This window comes from Onychomys torridus, chromosome 10 (assembly GCF_903995425.1).
Source record: "Onychomys torridus chromosome 10, mOncTor1.1, whole genome shotgun sequence".
NCBI classification, from domain to species: Eukaryota; Metazoa; Chordata; class Mammalia; order Rodentia; family Cricetidae; genus Onychomys; species Onychomys torridus.
In genome coordinates this window covers 78,690,195-78,706,958 of record NC_050452.1, presented here as the reverse complement: position 1 = coordinate 78,706,958, position 16,764 = coordinate 78,690,195, and the positions used below count along the sequence as shown (strand labels likewise).

Below are 16,764 nucleotides of genomic sequence, written 5' to 3'. Positions count from 1 at the left end.
GTCCAAGCTGGCGGTGAACTTGATAACCTGTCTTTGGTTCCTGAGTAGCTGGGATTACAGTCCTATGTCCTTAGGTGGACTGTGGACTGGTATTGAAGTGACTCATGCAGAATCAGCTCACAAGCGCCTGCACCTAAGGAAGAAACTTGTGTCATTCACAAAAGTATACTTTTAGCTCATTTTAGTGAACTTCTAATCAAGCCTTGTTCTACATGAGATGGAAGTCCATTTCCAGACTCTGATTTACTCTTTGAAGCCAGAGAAAGAGGTAACTATGCACATGTGGTATGTGGAGTCACAGGTGGTAAATTCACCCTGGGAGCGGTGGCAGAAATGCCTGTAATGTAAACAAGAGCAAGTCAGACTGGTTCCTGTTCTCTGGACCAGGGCTGGGCTCCGTGGCACTGCTGTCACATGCCCTACACACCTGTTCTTCTAGGCCACTTTGCAGTTTAGGAGGGCTCTTCTGAAGCTTCAGACAGCATGGAATCTCTTTTTCTTTTCGAAGATTTATTTTTAATTATGTGTATATGGGGACAGGGGTGGATACCTGTAGAGATGAGCAGTATCAGTTCATCCTGGTGGTTGCTGGGAGCTGAATTTGGTTCCTCTGAAAGAACATTAGCTCTTAACCCATGGGCCATGCCTCCAGCCCCTGCATGAAATATCTTAATGCTGTCCTTACTTCCTGTTGATGATCTGTCAAGGGATGACAGGGAGAAGTAATGAAGGGACAGTTAAGAATGGCTGTCAGTGCTGGATGGTGGTGGCACACGCCTTTAATCCCAGCACTCGGGAGGCAGAGCCAGGCGATGAGTTCGAGGCCAGCCTGGGCTACCAAGTGAGTTCTAGAAAAGGTGCAAAGCTACACAGAGAAACCCTGTCTTGAAAAACAAACAACAACAACAACAAAAAAAAAAGAATGGCTGTCAAGAAAATCCTGGTGGCCTAGTCTAAAGTGCCTACTGGTAATTAATTCTTTGAGGGTACTGGCTGGAATCCATGTTGAAAATCACCTGGACCTAAAATTGCTGAATTCTAGACATGAACATGACAAATAGGTTAAAAATACAAGAACCTGAAAACACCAACGTGAAACCTATGACTTTGTACGCTAACTTAAAAGATAAAAGGACCAGCTGGGCAGTGGTGGTGCACGCCTGTAATCCCAGCACCCGGGAGGCGGAGGCAGGTGGATCTCTGTGAGTTTGAGGCCAGCTTGGTCTACAAAGCGAGTTCCAGGACAGGCTCCAAAACTACAGGGAAACCCTGTCTCGAAAAACAAAATGTTCTGGAGTTTATTGTATTCGTCAAGATTTGGCTGATACTTGAGCAATATTCTTCCTATAACAGGGAAGTTGTGAAATGTAACTTGCTTTCAAGTGACTTTGTTTATATTGCTGAAAGTTCTTGGAGTAACTATTTCTAAGTCCCAGGGACATTTGGGGGTAATAAAAGTGGAGTTCAGGAGAGAGACTGAGGTCCCAACAATAAAACAGGTTCAGCGTTTACTCAGACAGGGGTACACAACAAGGGTACATTTTCCTGACTCAGATTCTGGAGAGGCCACGTGTCCTGTGAGTTAAGAGTAAAGATAGGCACCCAGTCTGTCAAAGGAAGCACAGAGTCCTCAGGATTTAGACAGTAAAGATTGTATTGAGAAATGCTTCCAGTAATGTCTGGAAAGTGGGGCACATGGCTGCTCATAGGGGCTATCAAGAGAATATACAAGGTTTAAGCCCAGTTGAGATTGAGTGGGGTCCTAACCTAGTTCCCCATTGAACATGCACTCTGCATGCTTTTAGGACTGTGCCCATTGGGGAGTCTAGTGGGTTTTGGACAAGCTGGGGTGCCAGTGAAGACTGCCCAGTTTTCAGGTTGAGATTTTCACTGGGGCCAGGACTCAGGTCTATAACCGGAATCTCAGCATCTAGGTCCAAGTGTATGATGTGAAGTTAGAGGATTTGACTCCAATTATAACTAATGAGATACTCTCCAGAGGTTTGATTGGATTGTCCAGTTCTGTTCCTCAAAGAAAATACCCTAAGACTGCCAGAGACCTTTGAGAGGTCCTTTGAGACAGGTTTTTATCTAAGCGGTAAGACTAGTGTAAGGTTCATTATGCACCTTGACTGCAAGGGGCCAAGTGGGACCAAAAAGGAGAGGACACCTTAGGAAGCCTCCTGAAGTCACATTGGCACAAATTCTACAACTGGTGGTTTTGTTGAACCCTAGAGTTTCACTGATTTTTGGAAAATAAGGATGAGTAATTCTGGGGTACAATGGTGCAGAGAGAGAAAACAGGAGTCTTAAAATTTTTAAGAGCTGGGCATGGTGGCACATGCTTATGCCAGTACATAGAAGTAAAGGAACAAAGACCAGTTTGAGATCATCCTCAGCCACACAGTGAGTTTGAGGCCAGCCTGTGCTGAGATTCTTTCAAGAAAACAATTTTCATAGCACCCTCAGTGAGGTTAAGGAAGGTAAGCAAGGTGCCTACTGTTAAATAATAAGAGACCCAGGACCGAGGTTTGTACTGTGGGGAAACACAATGGCACTTAAGTGCCATTCCTTAAGAAGTTCCAGAAACTAACATCCCCATGAGTCAACAGCAAAGGCCCCTGGTGATAAAAGGGGACCAGTGACCCTTATTACTAATAGGGCATCTCAAACAGAATAATGGTCCAAACAATATCCTTGGTACAACTGTCTATAAAGGAAGGCTTCATCTTACTGAAAATTGTGAAGAACCAACAGCTAAATGGCAAACCTATGGTTTCCAGTTATTGGATCAGATGTCATGAAGAAATCCTCAGAAAATCACTCTCAGAATGCAGGATGGGGAAAAACATAAAAGGGGTGACCAGACGTGATAGAGGTTGTAAGGTATGGCCTCAGTAGGTTAACCAGAGACCCTGTTTCTCAGTGGCTACCAACTCCAGGAAAGTTTGAGATAGCAAAGAGGGGCCAATGTGCAGATTGGCCCGGGATAAGCTGCCAATTAAAGAGATTAGGTCTTCTTTCTAGCAGACAAAGCAAGGCAGCTGAACCCTTGGACATACCATAGACTCAGGTATCAGGAATAATAAACATAACTACAAAGACCAGGGCATTGGTCCCCAACTCCTAAGAGTGATATTAATTGAACAGGCAAGGACCTTTCAAGGCCATCAACATCGCCCTGACCACAGACCGTGAACTGTTTTCTTGACTTGAGGGTCCTAACTCAGAGAAAGAGGAGTTTTGGGTTCCCTGCTCCCGTTCTTGGGCCACCAAGTGCTGTAGTTTGGAGTAGCAGACAGTGAAAGAACTCACCCAAGTCAGACTAGTAGAAATGATGTTTATTAAGTGTACTACAAATCAACCGCAGTAAGACAGTGGTAGAATTGGGTCTGTGAGGACCAACTGGCTGTTTTTACTGGGCAGGAACCATTTGGCATGGTTCCTGAACTGTAAGTGAGGATACTTCTTACTAGTTTTATGTTTGACTCTGGGCTAGCCCTCTACCAGGAAGCAACAGGAAGTTACAGTTCATTTTGATTGGCAGCAGTCACAACATTCCAAAACAGCAGCCCTCATTCTTGCTTTTTCTCCACAATGCAAACAAATTCAAATTCATTCACAAAAAGTTGCGCTGAAAGGTAACTCAGAACTTGAGACCATGATGCTCCCCCAGAGGCCCGAGTTAGCTTACAGCACCCACTGCAGGCAGCTCACAACTGTCTGTCACTCCAGCAGCACTGAGGGTACCGCAAACATGTAGCATCCCATTACAAATAAATCTTTACAAAGCATCCAATTTGTTCCACAATCACATGTACCATGCTCACATTTCAATAAAACAGCAGCATTCTTCTGTTTGTCTTACTATTTTGACTTTAAATTACATTTATTTTCTTATTGTGTCTGTGTTGGTCGGAAGACAACTTCAGGAGTCCGTTCTCTCGCAGCTTGTGGTCATCGGGCTGTGTGACGAGCACTTTCCTTAAAGGAGGAAGGGGACAGGCCACTTTCTCAACAGGCCTGCAGAAGAGTGAAGAAGCGTTTATTTACACCGACAGGGTCTGGGCTCTGGTCTACAGGCTTTGCTGTGCACCATTTATAGGCTGTTTGGCAAAGGGCTTTACTTTTCCAACCAGCTGTTTCCTGGATCTCGTGGTTTTGCTTCCCAGTGGATTCTAGTTTTCTCACCCAACCCCTTTGTGCCCTCTTAACTCTTCTAGGAGGCCTCATTCTCCTACATACATCACTGATAATTTGAGAGGTATCTGGACTTCTATGCTTTCTAGGTGAGGAGAGACAAATCAGGCTGGTATAATAAGGGTGCAGGCACACAGGAGTGGCGTATGGTAAGGGTGGTTAGTGGAAGAGGCCAGGGTGTCACACTCCAAAGTTTGTTCTTTCCTCCCTTTGCAATTTGTCCCTTTAACTGCCAGGCCCTATCTCTCATTATTCCTGACTTGTCTACACAGAAGTGACATTCTTCACTTAGGAAGAGACAGAGTCCAGTTGTCGTCCCCCCCCCCACTTCAGCAGTCAACAGGTCTGGCTGCCCCCCTCACCCCTCATTTTATAAAACACCACTAGTCCATTTGGTCCTACAGGCCACTGGCAAACTAATGCTAAGAGGCTAGTCCCTCTACACCCACACCCATTCCAGCAGTGGTTCCTAATCCAATTACCAGAGGTGTGGTCTGATTGGAAGAATATTTACCTGGGGAGTTAGGCCAGGGTACAAATACAGGTCCAGCTGTCTAGTAAGTTTTCTTCCACATATAAAGAATGTGCCCAGGTACGGATAGCATCAGGGCTGGGCAGTCACTAGCCCTTACATAGTCAAAGGTTTGGTTACACTGATCACCAGTCGTGTGTCCTACCTAAAATCGTATCATCAGAGAGTCTAGGGAAAAACCAGGCCAGCCATCATTGAAATCTGAGGTACCTAGAAGGCTGGGGCAGAATTAAACTGAAGGCAGCCTAGTAACTTAGAAGTTCTTGACTAAAGAAATAATAGAATTTAAAATCCCTTACCTTATATAAATCTTCGAATTATTGAGTAAGTTTGCAAATGGTACTCTCAAACAAAAATCCTTCTTTCCTACAAAAATATTAAAATAGACAAATCAATGCAGAAATGACACTGAATATCTAAAATCACGACTTTGCAAATGCCCTCACATACATTAACCACACAAGTTATGATGTGAACAGCAGTGCAGAAAGCCAATCACTGCCACCTAGGTTTGCTTTATTTTTAAGCTCTACATAGAAATGTTTTGTTCTTGTTGCTGGCCCTTTAAAACGTAAATACATAATTACATGTCAACAAGAATTCATAGACTATCAAGTGTATTACTGTGTTTACTTTGCCCAGACTATTTCCTGTTACCTTACTCATGTCTCTAATCACCAAGCAAGCCTGATATGGAAAAAAGCCTACCTTACCATGCAATAAAACTGCTTATTCTGGGCTGTAAGTGAAATATATTTTCTTAAGACTTATTATATGTAAGAGTGGTTTGCCTGCCTGCATGCATGCACATCATGGGCATGCCTGGTGCCCAAAGAGAAGGGCTTCATATCCCCTGGGATTGGAGTTACAGATAGCTTTAAGCCTCCATGTCAATGGTAGGAACTGAAACCAGGCCTTCCAAGAGCAGCTGGTTCTCTTAACCACTGACCCATCTCTTCAGCCCCTTTAAATATATGCAGTATTTTTGAAGGTTTCCAACTGTCAGGAACTAAGATCTTCCAGCAGGTGTGGTCACCTACCACCCACATGTGAACCCACGCAGCTGAGAATATCTGTGAATGCAATCCAACCTACTTAACACATAGCAATCATGTGTGTGGTTTTTCTGAGCATCAACTTTGAAGGTGACAATGTTGTGCCTCAACTTCACAGTCAAGTCTCATCCCTGTGTACATCATTTCTGTGCACAGGGAAATAGAGTGATATTTGTGTCAGCTAGTCTTGGGTTGTCAGCCTGACTATGCCAGAACAACTAAAACCCAAGCAGCTGGGCACAGCTGAGAGATTTTCTTGGTGGGAAGGAAGGCCACACAGAAGCTTTTGCTTCCCACCAGCCTGCCCCACCTTTTGCTGGTGTCAGAAGATACTTCTTCCAAAGGTTCTCCACCACAGGGAACTGCTGAGACACCATCCTATGAACTGAACATGGAACCACCTGGCCTCTCCTTTGAGACATCCATTGTTGGGCTAGCCAGACGATAGTCTGTGAGGCCTTCTAATAAAGCCCCCTTTGATATGTGTATGTATCCATCTAGTCCATCAGTTCTGTTCCTTTAAAGAACCCTGACTAATACAGCAGGGCTATTCTGATTCCACAACAGTTCATCTTGCTCATGAAGAAGCCAGTGCCTACAGAGGGACAAATAAGCAGCAAAGGACAAGTACTTCATATGCTCACCACACTGTACATACACCAAGCTTTGAGGGCAATGTCGACATGTTCTAGCAATGTTAAATATTTATAGAACTGGATCACAATCCCACCCCACCCCCCCCCCCCCCAAAAAAACCCACAAAGCATAAGGCTATCTAATTTTTTTTTTTTTGTGGAGCTGAGGATGGAACCCAGGGCCGCAAGTGCTCTACCACTGAGCTAAATCCCCAACCCAAGCGGGGAAAAACACTCTGACTGAAGACTTTAAATGACCCAGGAACTTTCCATACTAAGGCACATAAATTATATGTAAATATAGGCAAGAAAAAAAAAAACATGAACTTATAGATCTCTGAATTAGAGGCCAGCCTCGTCTACGTAGTGAGTTCCAGGACAATCAGGGCAAAAGAGAGAAGGGGGTGGGGTGGGGACCACTAGGCTAAAGAGCTGACTCAGCAGTTATGAGAACTAGCTGCCCCCAGCAGCCACGTGGCTTACAACCCTCTCTGTGGTGGTACTGTGTTCCCCAAAATATTGTGTACCCTAATAAACTTATCTGGGGTCAGAGAACCAGAACAGCCACAATAGTAAACACGCCTTTAATCCTATCACTTGGGAGGCAGAGATCCATCTGGATCTCTGTGAGTTTAAAGCCACACTGGAAACAGCCAGGCATGGTGACTCACGCCTTTAATCCCAGGCAGTTATGGCAGAAAGCAGAAAGGTATTTAAGGCGCGAGGACCAGGAACTAGACTGGTTAAGTTTTCAGGCTTTTGAGAAGCAGTTCAGCTGAGATCCATTTGGATGAGGACTCAGAAGCTTCCAGTCTGAGGAAACAGGATCAGCTGAGGAATTGGCGAGGTGAGGAAGCGGCTGTGGCTTGTTCTGCTTCTCTGGTCTTCTAGCATTCACCCCAATACCTGGCTCAGGTTTGATTTTATTAATAAGAATTTTTAAGATTTGTGCTACACCTCTCATTCCAGTTCCAGGGGATCTATCTAATGGCCCCTTTTGGCCTCAGGCACCAGACATGAATTTGGTGCACAAACATACATATAGGCATTAACACCCATACACAGAAAGTAGATTTTTTTTTAAAAAGGGACCAATTACTTGGATATGCATGCTCTTATGCTCATTATTAGATTCAAATACTAAATCCAAATGCTAAACATGAAATAAACAGAAACTTTAAAGAAACTAGCAGTTAGTCAACTTCCAAGACCCTGTGCTGACCTCTCTACCTCCTGTATTCCTGCAGCCGCTCTAGAACACTTCGATATGGCAGACTTCCTACAGTTTCAGAGATCCTCTTCCCTCAAGGGAAGCCAGCTGCTGCAGTCAATGAAGAGGCCATGTGGACAGGAACTGGACACTCCAGACAGTTATCAACAAGCCCATGAGAAGACCTAGACCTATCCCCTGGTCCCAGATACACAGAGGAATTAGTATTTGTCACTTTGAACAACTTGACTTGACTTTAATTAAGAGGCTCAACTCATATTCACATCCAAAAAGGAAAATGTAAAACCTTGTAAGATTTAGGACTATCTAAATTTGCTAACCAGAAATCCCAGAACTCCAACATTTTGTAGAGCAAAGAACAGAAGCCGGCAGCCTTGTGAGTATCTGAGTTATAGCAGGACACAGCATGAAAGGTGCCAGCGGAACTAGCCAGGAACCTGACCAGAGCGGATGCTCTATAGGCACAGCACTGACCCTCCAACAGTTGACAGTCTCCCCATAGGGCCATGGTGACCAACAGTGCAGAATATAAAATAACAAGCTGCAGACTAGTCTCTAAGTTTTAGGGATCTGCTGGAGAGGTGTCTCAACAGTTAAGAGGACTGGGGTTCCACCCACAGCACCCACACAGCAGCTCTACAACTATTAGCAACTCCAGTTCAGGCAATGTGATGCCTACTTACAGCCTCCACAGGTACCATGCATGCACATGATGAAGACATACACAAAAAAATAAAAGCACCTGTCACCAAGACAGATGACCCAAGTTGGATACCTGAGACCAAGGTCACAGAAGAAAACAAACTCCAAGTTGTTCTCTAACCTCCATACACAAGCACATACACAATAAATAAATGTAATAAAAAAATTTTTCACCATTCAAAATAGGTGATTAAGATTTCACCAAAGTCTTTAGAATTCCAGTTTAACTTGCAATAATCTATTTCAGGTCAGCTTTATCTTCTAGAATATTTAATATACACAAAACAGATACCTTTCCTGTATATTTCATATCATCTTCCAAAGCCACATCTCTTCCAGACACCACCAAGAACAATCCCTGAAAAAGAGATTTTCTTTTAAATCATTATGAAAGGGACAATGTCTGTTGCAACAGCACCTTTAGCAAAGCTTACATATCCTCATTAATTCCTCAATAATCACAGCAGATCATTATGTGAACAGCAGTGAAAAGGTTTAATCATCGGATATGAAGCTACTAGAGGAAACCATAAGAGACCAAAACTACTTGCTGTAAATCTGAAAGCCCTCTAATATTCAGAGCAGACACATCCAGGTCTATGACATGTAAGTAAATGTGTTTTGCAGTTCCCCATTTGTAATTCATGGCAGCAATGTAGTCAAAATCCATGAGACCAGGAACACTGAGCAGTGTCAGGCAATCAGGACTTCTTTACGTGGAGACCCACCACGGCAGGCGTGCAATTAAGCACTGTAGATGCTAACCTGGCTTTCTGCTCAGCTGAATCTCCTCCTTCTCCTTCATGAACACCCTAGGTTATACTTCTGAAACCATTTAGCCTGTGGTGGTCTGAATGAGATGGCCCCCACAGGTTCATCCATTTGCATGCTGTGTCTTCAACTTGAGCTGTCAGGGAAGGAATAAGAGGTGTAGCCTTTTTGGAAGAGGTGTCTCTGGGAGCAAGCTTTGGCTTTTCAAAAGCCCTGCTCTCTGCTGGCACATCAGAATATAAAGCCCTCAGCAACTGCTCCAGCACCATGCCTTCCTGCCTGGCTTCCCAACATAATGGACCAACCCTCAGAAACTGTAAGCCAGCTCCAATTAAATGGTTTCTTTTTTAAGACTTGCAGTGGTCATGGTCTCTTCCTAGCAATAGAACACTGACTGAGAAAGCCTGGAATCCCACTTCTATGGTTAAACTAACACTTTTAACAAAGGTATCCAAGCACTAATCATTACACTAGATTTCCTCCACTTAGAACCTGTACACTTTAGATTTTCTCTATTTTCATGTATCTATTTTATCTGTGTGTGTGTCTGTGTACCACCTGCATGCCTGCTGCCCAGAGGCCAGGTGTTGAACCCCTGGAACTGAAGTTACAGGTGATTGTGAGCTGCCATATGAATGCTGCAAACAATCCTGGGCCCTTTACAAGACCAGCAAGTGCTCTCAACCAGAGCCACCTCTCCAGGCATAATCAGTGTGTTTTATTTTTTAAACCAATTTCAATTATGTAGCCCAGTCTAGCCTGGAACTCTGCATGCTCTGAAGTCCACTCCAACCTCAGCCCCCCCCCTCTAGAAATCCTTGTACAAATGCTTAACTTTCCTGAAATGTCCAGGACTTTTACTATTATGGTTTTTAATTTTACTCTATTATCTTGTGGTGGGGAGGCACATACATCCCATGAGTTTTATGTGGAGTTGGTTCTCTGTTGTGGAATAATCTTTTTGACACTGTGACACAGCCAGTAGCTAGACAGGATTTTCAGGGCAGAGAACGCTGGTAAGGGTGGAGTCGCAAGGGACTCAGGAAGCAACACGAGCAGTACAGAGTAAAGGTAATAAAGCCTCAAGGCACAAAGTAAATTAATAGAAATTGATTACTTTATCAGTGCTAGCTAAAAACAAGCCCAAGCTATCAGCTGAGCTTTCAGAATGAGAAGTCTCCCAGTCATTACTTGTGGGCGGTGGCCCCTCCTTTACATGGGTTCTGAAGACTGATTCATGCTGTCAGGACTGTGGCTGTGCATTCCCTGTAGAAAAGCTCCTGGGAAGGAGCTATCTCACTGTTGTTCGAGCATGGCTTTGTTTGCTTTGCCACAACTCGAACCAAAGCTTTGTGCCATGCCAGACAGCCAAATGCTTTCCCACTGACTCTATGAAGATTTTTCTTTCTTACAAGTTTCTGTCTACCACTTCACAACTATGTGGTGTGTGACAAACATGGAACTTTCACCCACAGTTGGTAGCAAATGGGGACAGGAACTTGAGAAGCAATTTCCCTTACATCATCTAGAGAAATAGAAATGTATCCATACTTGTCCACACTCAAGGCATCACTATTTGTAACACTCAAAAAATAAATATTAACAATGTAAATGCACTGGCAACTGATGTCTTACATATACAAGGTTACATTTTGGCAACAAAAAGGGCAAACTTGTAACACTTTTCTACAGGAAAAGCCAGCCCAAAAAAAAATCCTGTGTACTAATTTATTATCCCATCTGAAACATACGGAACAGGTCATCTACACAGGCACAAAGGGACAGTTAATAAGGATGGAGTTACTCTGGGCTAGAGATAAAGCGAAGCTGGCAGAGTGCTTGCCTAGGTGGACATGAAGCCCTGGGTTCCAAATCCAGAAGCACATTAACAGAGCTTAGCACAGCACAGGGGAGGTACAGTCACCCTGAGCTACATAGCAAGTCTAACGGTGTCTTCATAGGGTGATGTAAAACTTCTGAAAGTGTCCTGAACCTTTATTCCTGGCCTTTTAGGCAACCCATTCAGAAAGATCACCTCCAGCTTGAGAACATGCTCTGGGAAACAAATCTGTCTCAGAAAGACCTAGAAAACTGCCAATGTTCTAAAAACAAGAGCAGGTTGGTGATGCAGTGGCCGAAGGCACACACAAGACCTGGGCTTGGATCCCAGCACTGCAATATAGAAACACAGATGTGCCGAAAGCTGTGAGACCATACTGAGCCTCACTGTACACTGTTAATCGTGAGGTGAAATAACGTAAGGGAACTGATACAAAGCCCTGCATTTCAACGGTCAAGCAAACATTTACACCATGCCTTCCCCCAGCACCCGGTGTTCCCAAAGTTCACCGGCTTTCTTTTAAAAAGTAATAAAAGAGCCGGGCAGTGGTGGCCTAATCCCAGCAGTTGGAAGGCAGAAGTAGGTATAGCTCCGTGAGTTTGAGGCCAGCCTCGTCTACATTTTGCGAGTTCCACGACAGCCAAGGCTACATAAAGAAATTCTGTATCGGGGAAAATAAATAATAAAAGAAAAACCAGCAAAAGCTGCTTACTTCATCCAAATAAGGTATAAGCATAAATTGGAAAGGCAGAATACCTTGATGACTTGCTGACTTCAATCCAGAGTAAAATAGAAGGCGGAAAACCTTGTTGGACTTGAAAATTAGTATCATTTTAAGGATGCAAAGAAATGAAAACTTTACATGCATCTCTAGCTGGCCTACATTATTCAGAAAGAAGCTAATGAATACGCAAAGGCTCTCCTTGAGAAAGACAACAAACTACGCCTTCAATTGGCGGTTTATTCGTTCTGGGAAGTGTAAATAAAAAGAACTTGTATTGTTCTAAAATCTCAATTCTGAAATCCACGATGCCCCATTCCCAAGTCCGAACAATGATCTGCCTGCCCTTTCTCTTAGCATTTCCGCTCTTGAGCGGCTCCCACGGCACGGGGGGTGGGGGGGGGGGCAGCGAGGGCCCGAGAGACCGTACCTTCTCTTCCTCCTCAGGGCAAAACGTCTTCAGAAAAAAAGGTTCGCTAAATTAGGATTCCGGGGCATCCTCGGTCAGGCTCCTGTGTGGTATCACATACAGAGCGCCAGGTCACACCAAAACCTCCTGCGTCATCCCCGCCTCCGTGAGCTACAAAAGAAGGCACGAGGCAAGGGCTGAGATCACTCTTTTGTCCCTGCCTGCTCTGCAACATTCACCGGACATCGCGTCCTGTCCCTACCCGTCTCCTGGCGCCATTCTTCGACCGGTCCTCCCGAGCAAGCGCCACCATCGCCAACGCCACTTCGGCGTCAGCTCGCTTCCCGCCTGTCTACCACCCATCACAAGGCTCGCCCAAGGAGCGATGGCGCCGGATCGCACGCGAGCCAGCACAGACGCGAACACCCCGGCGCTCTAACAAAAGAATCCGAGACGTGAGAGGCGAAGGCGCGGCCCACGGAGGGTCTTGGAGGCTCCGGGCCTCTCCGATTGGCTGCTGCGACACGGCGTGGCCCGTGATTGGCTAGGCCGTCGAGAGCGGCAACCACGAAAGGCAGGGTAGCATCCAAAGCCCGCCCTTCCGGTCCGGTTGCCCAGTCTACTCGGGCGGAACCGAGGTTACCGCGACGCAAAGTCTCGCGGGAGCTTCAAGGGGCAGGGCAGCCGGAAGTTGCTCTGAAGAGGGCCACAGCCCCGAGGAGTCCTCGGGGAGCGTCGCCACTCGTCCTCCGGCACAGTGAACGAGCGCAGCCGCCGACCCGCCGCAGTGCTGCGGGACCGACGGGGTGGGACGGTGGCACATAGCGGAGCGCCGCCGGACGTGCGCAACCGGAAGCGGGTCGCGACGGCCGTTAGAAACTAGTGCTCCGTGTTGGCTTTCCGGTCTGAGTGAGGTTACTCGAAAGACTTCCTTTTGCCGTTTTTATAATGTAAAGTGAGGCCGGGGCTGGAGAGATGGTTCAGCGGTCAAGAGCACTGGCTATTCTTCCAGAGGACCCAGGTTCAATTCCCAGCACCCACACGGCAGCTCACCACTGTCTGTAACTCCAGTTCCAGATCTGACACCTCCACACCAACGTTCCTAAAGTTTTTTTTTTTTTTTTTTTAGTAATTTTTTTTAAAGACCTTTAAAAAAAAAAAGTGAGGCCGTCCGTAGGCGTCTGGCGCGGTGGTGAACGCCAGGAATCTCAGCCTTTCAGAGGCGTGGTAGGAAATTTCCGAGTTGGAGACCATTATGGTGAATCTGCCATTTCGGGTTCTGAAAGTCTTTCATACCATGTTGAAGGCATACTGAGGAGAAAAGTAGGTAAAATAAACCCTTACAAACACGAACTTCTAAGTAGAGCCTTTTGGTTTTGTGGGATGGTGTCTCCTGCGTAGATCAGTCGGACCCGAGAATATACATGTAGCCCAAGCTGGCCGCAAACCTTCCTGCATCCGCCTTCGCAGACCGCGGCCCTACACTCTGCCCTTCAGTGTCAGAATTTGTTGTCTGTTGAATAACAATAAATTCACATGTGATGCGAGTTTCTTTGGGTTTGATTTACCAAGTAGATAATTGATAGCTTGTCACTGGCCATCACAGCTGCATTGATTTCAGTGTGCGTGTGTGTGTGTGTGTGTGTGTGTGTGTGTGTGTGTGTGTGTGAGCTCAGGTCAGGTCCATGTGGAGGCCAGAGGTCAACCTCAGCGGTCACTCCCCAGGAGCCAGCCAGCTTTTTTTTTTTTTTTTTTGTAAAGAGTCTCACTGATGACCGACCAATTAGACTAAGCTAGTAGGCCATTGAGCCCTCGAGTTCCTCCTATCTCTGCCTCCCAGCACTGGGATTATACCCACCACCATGTTCTTAATGTGCTGATCTCTTTGTCTCCACGTGTATACTGTCCAGAATTCCCTTCCCATAGCAGGTGCGTCTTGCCAGTCACTGTAATCCCTCAGACATACTCAGAGGCCCGTCCTCTAGATTCTAAATTTTGTCAGTGACAACAAAAATGACTGACCCAGTACCAAATGTTAGGTGTCTTTTTTTCTGTACATTTCCTTCTTGAATCTGTTTCCGTCCCCGTCCCCACCCCCACCCCCCCCCCCCAAAAAATCCCTCAAGCTTCTCCATGCTAGCTGGGATGTGTGTGTTTGACCAGATCTGTGTGCTGCTTTGGGGAGTAGCGTTCTTGGCTCTTTCTAAAGATAGCACAAGATAATTTTGGCTCTGGACCTGTAACATTCCATCTCTATGCAGTCTTGGAAATTCGGTCAGCCTTGTGGAATCTCTGACACAGGTGGGGCTCCCCTCCCCCCAGTGTTTTCCCCTGGTGTTTGTTGCTGTTATTGTTGAGACAAGGTCTCCTGCATCTCAAGCTGGCCTTAACCTCCCAGTGTAGCTGAGGATGACCTAGAACCCTTGGCCCACATGCTTCAGCCTCCGGAGTACTGGAATGACATGCTTGTTCCATTATACCCAGCTGATCTGTGCATTTCGAACTGGCCTGGACTTTGACAAACTGCACGTATTTCCTTTAGATGCAACACACTGGCTGTTTCCTGGCTTCTGTGTAAAATCCACACTAGTTTCCACTTACCCAGACCTAAGATAGCCCAGGAGAATTATCTAAATTATGTTAACGTATCCTCAGACCAATTTTGTGTCACTTGTCACCTCCAAACTCAGCTCATTTCCTGTGATCACAGTGAAAGAATTCCAGTGAGACACATAGGAGTGGACTGTCGAGATAAAGGGGTTCGACAGTGTACCGTGAAGTACACACCCAGAGGAGAGTAGACAATGGCCAGGGACCACTGGCATCAAAGCTCACTCCCAGGGGTGAGGATGGGTACTGCCAGCCTACATTTTCAGAAATGCTTTAAAACACAAAAGTCTCCACAACAGATAGTTTATTTTTGTTCCTGCTCAGGTGACTGACAGGCCCACTTGCATGATGATACCAGGCAGAGTAGTGCATCTTTAGTCTCAGCACTCAGAAGACAGAGGCTGGTGGAACTTCAAGTAAGTTCAAAGCCAGCCTGGTCTACATAGTGAGTTCCAGGACAGCCAGGGCTATGAAGACAGACCCTGTGTGCTGGCTAGCTTTATGTCAACTCTGATAGAATCATCAGAGAAGGGAACCTCACTGAGAAAATGCCTCTAGAAGATTGGGCTACAGGCAAACCTGTAGGGCATTTCTTAATGAGTGACTGACAGGAGAGGGCCCAAGCCTATTGTGGGTGGGGCTATCCCTGGGTTGGTGGAACTAGGTTCTATAGGAAGCAGGCTGAACAGGCTATGGAGAGCAAGCCAATAAGCAGCACCCCTTCAGGCTCTGCATCAGCTCCTGCCTCCTGGTTCCTGCTCTGTTTGAGGTCCTGTCCTGACTTCCTCCAATGATAGACCACCATGTGGAAATGAAAGCCAAATAAACCCTTTCCTCCCAACTTGCTTTTGGTCATGGTGTTTCATCACAAAGAGTGAATGGTCATTAGAGCCTGCAATTTCAGTTCATGGTTTTACATGTTGCTAGTTGTGAGGGAGAGGTCCATCCTCCATGACCTCCAAGCCTATGAATTTCTCACCAGCTACCAAACATGTATTATTTATCTTTTATAGGTAGACATAAATGATTGTAGAGTTTAAATGACAGCTAAGAAGTGAGGAATCAACTGAGAGATAGCTCAGTGGCCCTGCAAAGATAAGGCCTGGAGTTCAGGTCCCCAGAACTTATCTAAAAACTGGGCAGGGCACAGCTACCTGTAATCACAGCGCGCAGGATCCCCAGGACTAGTTGGCTAGCTAGATTAGCAAACTCTGGGTTCACTGAGAGGGTTCACTGAGAGACTGCCTCAAGAAGTGGAGGGCAATTAAGGAAGATACCCTCTATCAATGCTGGGTCTCCACACAGGAGCAGTCACACACGATCATGTGCACTCACCCACACGTGTGCAAACAGACATATACATACATACCAAATACACATGAATGATCTGAGTTTGATCAAGAGAAATACTGACTCTTGGATGTTACCCTCTGATTAAGCACCTGCCATGTAACACACACACCAAACGTAATTTTTATAAGAAATATTCCATGAGCTTTAGCCTATTAATCTTTTGTAGGTTGAAATGAGCATCTGTGATGGAGAAATGTGTGCCATCAATCACTTTGTAAAGTTGCTAATGGATCTAGAAATCAGTTTCTTAAATATCAGAGCTAAAACTAGTTTGCTAGCCCTTAAAACATCATTCAGAATAGGGCACAGGGCACACACCTGTAATCCCCCGGCTCTCAGGAGGTGGAAGCAGGAGAATGGGAAGTTCAAAGTCATCTTTAACTACATGGTGAATTTGAGACCAGTGTGGACGACATGAAACCCTGTCTTAAAATGAGAAAAGAAATCATTCACAAAGAATGAAAATAAAAGTTTTTGACAAGACAATACTAGTTCTCTTTCTTGAACTACATACAGTAGTTCAAGTTTGGTAATACCAAGTAATTTGGGCATTTGCTAAGTAAATAACAGACGTGTTCTCAGCAGACTATGTTAAGATGTTTCAGAGCACTCGCTCAACTGTTTTTAAAGTTTGTTTTCCCTTTAAGTGGTTAAGAATTTTAATTTATGCCAGGTGGTGGCGGCACATGCCTCTGATCCCAGCAC

At 45.4% G+C, this 16,764-nt stretch overlaps 1 long non-coding RNA gene across 1 annotated transcript; it reads right to left on the bottom strand.

Moving 5' to 3' along the window:
• Positions 1-3,320: 3,320 nt before the first annotated feature.
• On the bottom strand, positions 3,321-12,552 carry LOC118592556. The gene is made up of 5 exons (XR_004946077.1): positions 12,359-12,552; positions 12,118-12,267; positions 8,648-8,713; positions 5,032-5,098; positions 3,321-4,023 (listed from the first exon to the last, which is right to left on the bottom strand). It is a non-coding gene; the product is annotated as an uncharacterized LOC118592556 (long non-coding RNA).
• Between the last annotated feature and the right edge of the window lie 4,212 nt (positions 12,553-16,764).